Here is an 11,460-nt window from a genome sequence, read left to right as displayed (position 1 = left end):
AGAAGGTCCCGATTCCAAGAGTGGAGAACTTTTCTGCGTTGAAAGTATCATTCTTTCCCCTCTATTCTAGCGAGAAAAATGGTATTTTTTTAGTTTTCGGCTGATGCATTTGGGTCCTTAGGCGAAGGGTAGTATACCAGTATATTTTGTTAAGTGTGAAATAGCTAACTGTGTTGCATCCTTTGCAATCAGAGATAATGCAACTGATGTATTACTACTATTGTCTGCTATTATAAAAATTACTGCCACGTCGTAACCCCACTCAAGTCCAAATCTAAAGGCAGGGTCGTCACCCCTGTCGAAGCTTCGTGGTTGTCGAGTGGGTCCTCAGTTTCGTTGAATCTCTCACCGTAGATCTGGAGAACATGGATGATGTTTCTACGCTTTTGCGTGCTTGATGAAGGGTCATAATCCTCGACTTCATATGGGCCATCCAACATGCGACAGAGGATACCATATGGCCCAAAGTATCTCACTGGCCGATTCTGGGCGCTACAGTGCTCTCAGTCTTTCTCCTGAGTGTTCAGGGTCCACATGCGAGTCGGCTGCCTTGCTTCTTAGGTCCTGGTGATTCGGTGTTTCACTTCGCCATCCTGAGTGTCATCCAGTTGAAACAAAAACAGTGTTTCCATTGTCAGTTTGGTTTTAGACTGTGAAGCGGAAAGAATGATGTGAAACATGTATTATCTTGCTTCGCTCTGTTGTATGCGAATATCATGATGGGCAGTATTGTATCTCTATCTGTCTGTTTATCATCAACGTACAACGAGAGCATATATACCAACATCTTATTACCTGTGGGCGGTAGGCAGTTGTCATCCTGTAGGTGATACCGCAAAGTCAAATTACTCATGATACTAGCCTTGAGTGGAAAACGTTTCCACGAGATCATCACATAGGGTACTCTGTGCTTCAAAATGATGTCTCCTACAATGAACTTCACAATTTCCGGAACTCTGAAGTCGACACAACTTTGGTGATAGTACAGCAGGTGAGATAGTCAGCGCAGACTATTGTCTCAAAATCTCCCCACTCGCATATTCCCCTTCCCTACGATTTTTCGTCATTAAAAATTATTTTATTAATATCGTGCATGATTCCCTCTCCTGATTCGTTCTTACTGGAACGGTCTTCAAATGACGTGACAATGGACAATGTACACAGTGGCACTTGACATAAAAGTATTTCCAGTGTCACAACATAATGTAAATTTCAGAAGTGAAGTTGCAGACGTATTTCTAGATCAGTTTGTTACAAATCGTCACAATGTCGAAACATTCAGACTACACCTCAAAATTTAAATTAAATGTGTTATCTTAAACTGATACAAATGGAGAGAAAGTTGTAGGAAGACATTTCTCCATTGATCCTAACTCAATATGGTATTGGCGGAGACATGGCTGCAAAGGCAATCTCGAAATTTTTCCGTGCAACTAAAACAAGGAAATATCTCGAAATTGATAACTATGTAATTGCTTATGTCAATGAACTTCGGAATGGTGGTTGTGCTGTCTCTTATGAAATGATTCAGTACAAAGCTCGAGAGATAGCTGCCACCCTCAACATCGACAGAAAGGATTTTAAAGCAAGCATTGGTTGGGTGATTCGTTTTATGAGATGGCAAAATCTCAGTCTGCCAAGGAGAATATCTTTGTGCCAGCGTTTACCTCCAGACTACACAGATTGGTTGACCGGTTGAGGAGAGGGGACCAAACGGCGGGGTCATTGGTCCCATCGGATTAGGTCAGAATGGGGAAGGAAGTCGGACGTGGCGTTCCAAAGGAACCATCCCGGCATTTGCGTGAAGTGATTTAGGGAAATCACGGAAAGCATAAATTAGGATGGCCAGATGCGGGTTTGAGCCGTCGTCGTCCCAAACGCGAGTCCATTGTGCTAACCACTGTGCCACCTTGCCCAGCAGACTACAAATATATGGTAATCGAGTTCCGTTGTTACGTAATACAAGTGCGACAGCAATATGACTATTTGCTCTCCCATGCTGCTAACGCTAACCAGACGCCAGTGTTTTTTGATATGCCATGCACCAACTGGCTCAAAAAGTGTCCTTGTGAGGATGACGAGAGTGGAGAAACTAAGATGCACAGTGATATTTTGCAGCAGACAGCAGTGAACCTCCACTGTATGCCATCTTTAAAAGGCATATATTACCAAAGGAGACTACCCCACATGGAATTCACTGACGAGTTCAGGAAACGGGCTAGATGACAGCAAATTTGATGGTGGATTGGCTCAAGAAAGTCTGAGGAAGACGGCCAAGTGCATTATTACAAACGAAGTCCCTTATCGTCCAAGACAGTTTCCAGGGTCACCTTGTGGAAGCTGTAAAGGAGAAAATGAAACGGATGTAGTCCCATCCTGTCATTATCCATGGAGGTTTAAGGGTCCATTCTTCCACCTATAGATGTATGTGTCAACAAACATTTCAAAAATAGTGACGATGTGCGCTTGGATAATCCATGGACGGGAGAAAATTAGAGTCGATATTGTTAGGAAGAGTTTTAAAATAAACTGGAATTTCTTTTGCCATTGACAGTTCCAAAAGCGACGTGTTGTGGAATAGTGAAAATGAAGAAGAAGTGTGAGCTGAGCCTCAAAATAGAGATGATAGAGATGAAAGCGAGACGTAGAATAGTGAGAGAAAAGAATTGATGAAATAATACATTGCTGCCCTTGATTGTGGGCATAATTAAAGCGTGGTATGAATCCAGTTCTTTTGTGTTAATTGAAAATAAATACTTGTACCTACCACTTTTTTCACAAATTATCGTAAATATAACTGTTACCTACATAATACATCGTTTCCTTTCCTTCCTGAATTCCTAGAAGCATCACTCTCCTACTCACATAATTCCTTCCCTAGGGTTTTCAAGAAAATTTTTCGAGAAAAAGGGGGGGGGGGGAGGGAGAATTATGCGATAAAATGTGGTATCAATAGATTTCTGTTTATCGACTGTAGACCTCCACAAGAGATAGATTTCAATGCAGTAGATGGAGCTGTTGCAGGCGGAATTGGTACCCTGAGGTAATTGTGGCACTTACTCCTGTTGTTGGCATTTCTTACAGTGGCTCACATAGTGTCTAACAGATCAGTAGATATCTGGCCAGTAATACCTGCACCTGATTCTGTCTACAGTCATAACGAATCACAGGACCAGATGTTGGAGCATTGTGAAAATATGTCAGGATAGCTGATCATAGATGAGTTGGGATAACAAGCAAACATTTCTGCCACATTAAATCATAATTCGTATTATGCAATGTTCTGTTTACTAATAGGAATTCTCCATTGGTCGTTTCTTCCTTCTTCAAGGCCTCTATGGTATTCAGCAGTGCCGGATCTTCCTTTTGTACAGAAGCAATGTTATTTAATGCAGCGATGAGTAAGTTTTCATCTATGCTGCCGTGTTTCACCAAAGGACTGCGGAAAGGCTTTTGTTTGCGTCCACATATGTATACCACTCTGATGCCGTACTTGCACCTGTACCTAACAGTTTTCTGCTGATGAGTTGCTCTTCTAAACAGCATCCCATATTTGCAGACCAGCTGCAGCTTTACGTGTGGTTACTTGTTCTTTAGGTAAGATACTTGTGCTACGCACGGCTCTGTCTAAAAAGAAAAGCTCGATGTAGTCATTGAGTCAGTGATGTTTGGAATCACTGCATAGAGTAGAGCTGCGTCCATCTGCTTTCATGTCCCACTGTTAATTTGCTGCTATAATAACCTGTAGCTGTGATCCCGTGGTCAAATAGACTATGCACTGGCTAGAATTGCGAGTTAATAAAATACACAGAAATACAAAATAAAAATTAAATGAATAATTTAATAACAAGGGTTCTATTCTAACATCTGTAATTAATGTAGATGAAAAATAATTATTTTGAATAATGTTTATAATGTTTATTTAAGGCAGAAACACCCCAGTTAATGGGAAGTGGTCATACGATATTTATTTAAAATACAGACAGAAAATGCCCGTATCAAATGCAGTACAGTAACACCGATAGCATTGTAAGAATGGTAGCAAAATACCCAAACTAAATTGTAATCAAAGATACATGAAAACTAAGCTCATTTTTTCAATCACAATACATGAAATATTCTCCAGCTCAAAACAAGTCAGAGTTTAACATGAAGATATACAAATTATCACATGCAATACAAAGAATAGTATCTCTGTCTATCCACAGTTCGATAGTACAAGCAGATAAAGTTAGAGAGCTGCTCTGGAGCACATTCAGACCTCTCAAACATAAAATCACTTCAGCCACACTGCTCCTCTCTGCACTTGGTTGGTTGGTACCAGACACAATGTGTTCTCTACCCTGGAGCCACACAGGTAGTCCTCAGCCCCACAAGCAAATTCACCTCCCCTCATACCAATTGCTTACCTACATATACGTTAAATTACACACCTCTGCTTAATGTGGCACAGTAGCTTACTTACTAGGCACAGTAAGTCACACCAAATTTGACATACACAACACAACATAAATAAATAGAATACCCTAATACATGTCAGAACAGAAACAGCATGTATCTCCAAGGATATGTCATAACATCTATCTTCAGGTTTAATTTCCTAAATCCAACACAAATTATAAAAATTATGGCATGTTAATTAAACGCCAAAATAAATGTAAATGATGTAAATTTATGGAAAAGTTCAAGACAACTCGACTTTTGCCCATTTGAAATCACATTGTGCTTTGAGCACTTCTTCATAGCACTTCACTAACACAAACACAGCACACGATCAGTGTTATGGCATTGAGGTTCAGGTCATTCATGGTTCAGCCGCCTCTGAAGAATTTCATGACCTCTTTGGCCATGAACTGTGCTGAATGTGTGTCATTCCGCAGTCATCGTCAGTGCTGAAGGACTATAGCTGGCGAAATACAACTACAGCCACTAATAATCATATGATTTCCCATATCCCCATAGATTAGGCACTGAACGCCTCCACAGTGGAATCGATACGTTCACAAATAGGATAGAAAGCAAAAAACTGATTTATAGTGTAGGCAAAACACATTTGATTTGGCTCAACATTTCAAACACTCTGTCCATGCTCCCACTAGAAAATATGTCTTTAATGGTATGAAATTTGTTCGACACCATAAATCAACAAACACTTTATCATTTTTCTATAATTTTAATGTCTAATTAGAAATTTTAAAACTAATACTACCCTGTGCAGAAATCATCCATTTAACTATCATTTTCTCAGCAGCTAAATTGCACTATAAATTTATCGTTATGCTATTTTCTTAATACAACACTTATTGCTAGAATTATTTTCATGACCTTTACACAAACTTATCCCCAACGTTTACTTATGCAAATACACTCCTGGAAATTGAAATAAGAACACCGTGAATTCATTGTCCCAGGAAGGGGAAACTTTATTGACACATTCCTGGGGTCAGATACATCACATGATCACACTGACAGAACCACAAGCACATAGACACAGGCAACAGAGCATGCACAATGTCGGCACTAGTACAGTGTATATCCACCTTTCGCAGCAATGCAGGCTGCTATTCTCCCATGGAGACGATCGTAGAGATGCTGGATGTAGTCCTGTGGAATGGCTTGCCATGCCATTTCCACCTGGCGCCTCAGTTGGATCAGCGTTCGTGCTGGACGTGCAGACCGCGTGAGACGACGCTTCATCCAGTCCCAAACATGCTCAATGGGGGACAGATCCGGAGATCTTGCTGGCCAGGGTAGTTGACGTACACCTTCTAGAGCATGTTGGGTGGCACGTGATACATGCGGATGTGCATTGTCCTGTTGGAACAGCAAGTTCCCTTGCCGGTCTAGGAATGGTAGAACGATGGGTTCGATGACGGTTTGGATGTACCATGCACTATTCAGTGTCCCCTCGACGATCACCAGTGGTGTACGGCCAGTGTAGGAGATCGCACCCCACACCATGATGCCGGGTGTTGGCCCTGTGTGCCTTGGTCGTATGCAGTCCTGATTGTGGCGCTCACCTGCACGGCGCCAAACACGCATACGACCATCATTGGCACCAAGGCAGAAGCGACTCTCATCGCTGAAGACGACACGTCTCCATTCGTCCCTCCATTCACGCCTGTCGCGACACCACTGGAGGCGGGCTGCACGATGTTGGGGCGTGAGCGGAAGACGGCCTAACGGTGTGCGGGACCGTAGCCCAGCTTCATGGAGACGGTTGCGAATGGTCCTCGCCGATACCCCAGGAGCAACAGTGTCCCTAATTTGCTGGGAAGTGGCGGTGCGGTCCCCTACGGCACTGCGTAGGATCCTACGGTCTTGGCGTGCATCCGTGTGTCGCTGCGGTCCGGTCCCAGGTCGACGGGCACGTGCACCTTCCGCTGACCACTGGCGACAACATCGATGTACTGTGGAGACCTCACGCCCCACGTGTTGAGCAATTCGGCGGTACGTCCACCCGGCCTCCCGCATGCCCACTATACGCCCTCGCTCAAAGTCCATCAACTGCACATACGGTTCACGTCCACGCTGTCGCGGCATGCTACCAGTGTTAAAGACTGCGATGGAGCTCCGTATGCCACGGCAAACTGGCTGACACTGAATGCGGCGGTGCACAAATGCTGCGCAGCTAGCGCCATTCGACGGCCAACACCGCGGTTCCTGGTGTGTCCGCTGTGCCGTGCGTGTGATCATTGCTTGTACAGCCCTCTCGCAGTGTCCGGAGCAAGTATGGTGGGTCTGACACACCGGTGTCAATGTGTTCTTTTTTCCATTTCCAGGAGTGTATATTAAAAACTGCTCAAAAATAATATATATTATGCAATTAACCTCTTGAAATATACCCCCAAAACTTTGGTTTATTTCGCACCTGAACCCATGCACTACTCTCAATAGGAATTTAAAATTTTACTAAGGTCTGGTGACCTACACACTCCAAATCTTGTGTGAAAAATAATTACAAATAAACTGCATATACCACACGAGAAATCCATCCAAAATACAAGTAATACATTTAAATAATCCCTTGAAATTTTCCTCCAAATCTTATGAACAGTATAATTTATACCTCTCCTTCACTAGTAAAGAAATTAATTACATTCTGCCAACCTCCTCACACCAAGATTTGTGCAGCCAATGTCGACATTCTTCTTGCACTAAGCTGTGTCTACATACATTTTACATACATCTTAAATTGTCAAAATTTACTCTTTACACCAAACACAACTAGCCCAGATTTTTTTTTCCCTGCTACACATGAATTTCTCTTATTTACATGTTTACTAATACATATGCCATTCTTCTTTTACAAGGTGCAATTCTGCCAATTATGCCCCTTATAATATTCATCTCGCCAGTATCAGTATCTCTTGAATCTCACTTTTCTATGTTTTTTGGATTTCTCAAATTTGAGGCCTCTTTCCTCATTCATCAATAGACTCTTATGTTTACAGAAAAAATTTGTGAGCCCAACTGGAATCCATTTTTAGATTCGAGAACATACACTTTCTTTCTTCATCAGCATTGTTCATTTCACTTACAGCCTGCACATTTTTAATTTCAACCCTCTCTAAATACTGTGCCCGCAAAAGGTCATGTTCTATATCCTTTCCTTTCTCCTCCATATCTATTGTACATATTACAATATAAGACCAAACCTTAATTTCATTATCACTATCAAACATGTGAGCTAGCCTTTGGTGGTGGCTGTTCATAACCACCACACTGAAGATGTGCCAAGTTTAGCCATAGCACAAGGAAATCTGTCATTCATTAGTAGTGGCCCTTGTGTGGATCACATAATGAGCTGACTAACTTGACGTAAAATTAATTTAATGCTTTCAAACCCACAACAAAATTAATGACATCATAGGGAATGAGAATGGGTGTCATTGAAAAATTAATAACAAGGACCTATGGTATCACAAAGAGATTTATTAACTAAGATCAAGGTTAAGAGAGAACAAACATAAGCTTAGGTTGGTTGGCAACAGACTTGGGGAACCTAACTGGAATTTATGTGTAGATGAGACTGGCTGTTGTGAGTGGAAGAATGCCAATCTAGGCAAGCACACTCTGCTGTATCATTCCACTGATTGGTCTCGTGTGTCAAAATATAATTAAGCATGTAATGGACACTGGGAATGACTATTGTGAGTACACAGCTGCTATAAAAAAATGCCCATGAAAATGATTGATAAGCTTCTGAATTTGCTGAAGCTGCACAATGTTACCGATATAGCTGATGAAAGACGAGATGCTGTCATCTGCGTACGGATGCTGCCGAAGCTGCTAGGTTCTGAAAAACAGCCATTCCCCCCAATGTTCTTGAATAAACCTATCACGTCCCAGCAGTGGTTACTGTGCAAATCATGTTTTCTAGCAAGGAGACCCATTCTTCCTCAACCAATCACTCCAGTGCAGTATACATTCTGTTCTCCGAAAAAACAGCACACATTGCCTGGAGGTCCTGCAGCAAACCCCTAGCACACTTCACAAGATGAGGGAAGCTTCCTCATGAAAACAAGCTCCGTCTCATCCATAATATGATCTAGTGGGCACCGTTTTGGTGAGGCATGGCAGCATCTAAGAAACACGACATCCAGAGAAATTCATCGTTCCATCTGATAGGGTACGCTGTTCTTGTAATAAGCACATTAGCCAGGCGCCAACCCAATGCCGCTTACCTGGACCTGCACACAGCATTAGGGGACAAGGCTCCCACACCACTTGCTAATAAAGCAGTTAGGCCGGCGCCAGGATGTCCGGTGCTGCCAGTTTCTAAAGAAGTGTCATTTTGCATTCAGCCATGGCATTCCCATCCTCTTGCTTGGCTGACAGCAGAACAAGGCTGCTCTCCAGAATGGCAGCCCATAGACCACTGCCCTGCAGGGCCCACGGCCAGTTTCGATGACTACAAAGACAGGGTAGTAATGAGAAGGATCCGCGAAATCAATTGCTGCTAGGGGAAAGCTCTAAAGCTGCCTCTAGTGCAATGTCATCTCCAGCTTCCAAAAATCTGTCTCTATAGCCGAGTTTAATTCTACTATTGCTACTCCATTCATGCAAGCACTGTGAGATCGATCAGTGATTTACCCTAACCCTAATAGTCCATCAGATTACTATCAATCAGGGAAAATTTAGATACACCAAAGGCAAATGAAATTGTATGATAATCACCAATACAAAATGAAAGGGGAAGTGCCTGATGGGTGTTACCAAGGCAGGGCCTGCCTGGAAGACACCTCCATCTTTCAAACAATTCATTTAACACTTTCTTTGACGCATTTTTGCCTTTTATCCCTTCAAGACCTCTTGGTACTTTATATTTCTCCCATGACCATCAGTGAAGCAGTTATGGTTTCTATAGTTTTCTGTACCATCTCCAATCATTATAGAGTAGTCACTTTCTTCCTTGCAGTGCCATTCAGTACTAATGTCATATCCTAAACAAATACTTTCCCCATTATCTACTTCTATATTATTCCAAATCCGCCTCTAAATCATCTGTAGGCTTTAATTCACCCTCAACATTCTTCATTTAATAATATCAGTAGCTGCATCATTCTCACAATTAACCACACAACTTAAAACTTTGTCTCCCACATACAAAACTTCACTTTTTTCTGCCAAATCACTACAGAAGTTATCACAATTAACTCCATTAACATCCACCAATAACTCATAAGCTTCTTTATTTAAAACATCCATTATTTCAGTCAGTACATCACGGAATTCACCAACAACCTCCACTGATACACCATATAAATTTCTGCTACTGCATCATTCCATATTAGAATTCACAGTACACTCGAATTGTGGCAAACTTGGGTCTACCTCCATCTCCATTACATTTTCTCTACTCTATGATGCCTCCACCACTTCATGCTTTAACATACCATCTAAGAAATTTTCACATTCATCCTTCTACATCCACTCACATTTCATGCTTTTATCAAGATCCATTGGTTCACAAATTCCTTCCTCTGACATATATTAGACAGTAGCTTCATGCTTTGTAACTTCAGCACCTAAAACATAAACATTACTTCTATTTAACAATAAATTACCCACTTCCACCAAAACATAACAGAATCAATCACCAGCTGATGAGACTATTGCCATGCCATCTTCACGAATACCTTCAAATACTTCTGCGAATACATCACAAAATTCATCCCCTGCTGATGAGACTACAGCTTCACCACCTTCACTGATGGCTTCATCTACTTCCTCTGATACTAAATCATCTATATAACTTTTACCTACATTACTATAATTGTTGCTACTGTCTAGTGTCTCATTAGAATTCATCATACATTCCTCCGCTACCAAAATCAGATCCACATCTGCCTCTCTTTTGATCACAAAATATTTCAACAAACATACATTCATTCCATCATTCACTTCCCTTTCACACAATAAATTTTCCAGCCTCACGTCATCATTATCAAATTTCTCAGCATATTTTGTCATATTTCTTGTGCCCTCTTTATGGTTGCACTGCATAAAATGATTCCTAATTTTGTTTTTATTTCTTATAACCTCCCTCTCCAACATTTGTGAGTTCTTTTTGACACCCACAGAATTTATAAAATAATGTGTCCTTTTCAACAACAGTTTATTTCACCCCCTCTGGGCCCAAGATGTGCTGATTAATTACCTGAACTCATATGCTGATGTTGCATTTTGTGAGGCTCCTGACCTTCAAATCTTCATTTCCAGTTTTGATTTCCATTGTGAGAATTTCCACTTCCATTTTTCCGTTGAAAATTATTATTATGGTGATAATTATTTCAGTTGTGTTCATTATAATTATTGTGTATATTACTGTTGTGGACTTGCAGAATTACAGACCAATATCCCTAACTTCTCTTGGCTGCAGAATCCTTGAACATAGTCTCACTTTGAATAGAATAAACTTTCTTGAGACTGAGAACCTTATGTCCACAAATCAGTATGGTTTTAGAAAGCATCACTTAAGTAAAACTCAGCTTGCCCTTTTCTCACAGGATATACTGTGAAATATGAATGAAAGGCAACAGGCACATTCCATATTTCTAGATTTCTGGAAAGCATTTGACACAGTTCCCCATTGCAGGATCTTAATGATGGTATGAGCATATGGAATAAGTTCAAAGATATGTCAGTGGCTCGAAGGCTTCTTAAATAATACAACCCAGTATGTTGTCCTCGACAGTGAGCATTTATCAGAGACAAGGGTATCTTCAGGAGTGGCACAGGGAAGTGTGATAGGACCACTGTTGTTCTCTATATACGTAAATGATTTGGCAGACAGGGTGGGCAGCAACCTTTGGTTGTTTACTGACGATATCATGGTGTATAGTATGGTGTCGAAGCTGAGTGACTCTAGGTAGATACAGGTCAACTTAGACAAGATTTCCAGTTTGTGTGATGAATGGCAACTAGCTCTAAATTTAAAAAAATGCAAGTTAATGC

Source organism: Schistocerca nitens, chromosome 3 (genome assembly GCF_023898315.1).
Source record: "Schistocerca nitens isolate TAMUIC-IGC-003100 chromosome 3, iqSchNite1.1, whole genome shotgun sequence".
Taxonomy (NCBI): domain Eukaryota; kingdom Metazoa; phylum Arthropoda; class Insecta; order Orthoptera; family Acrididae; genus Schistocerca; species Schistocerca nitens.
Note: the sequence above shows the minus strand (reverse complement) of the source record.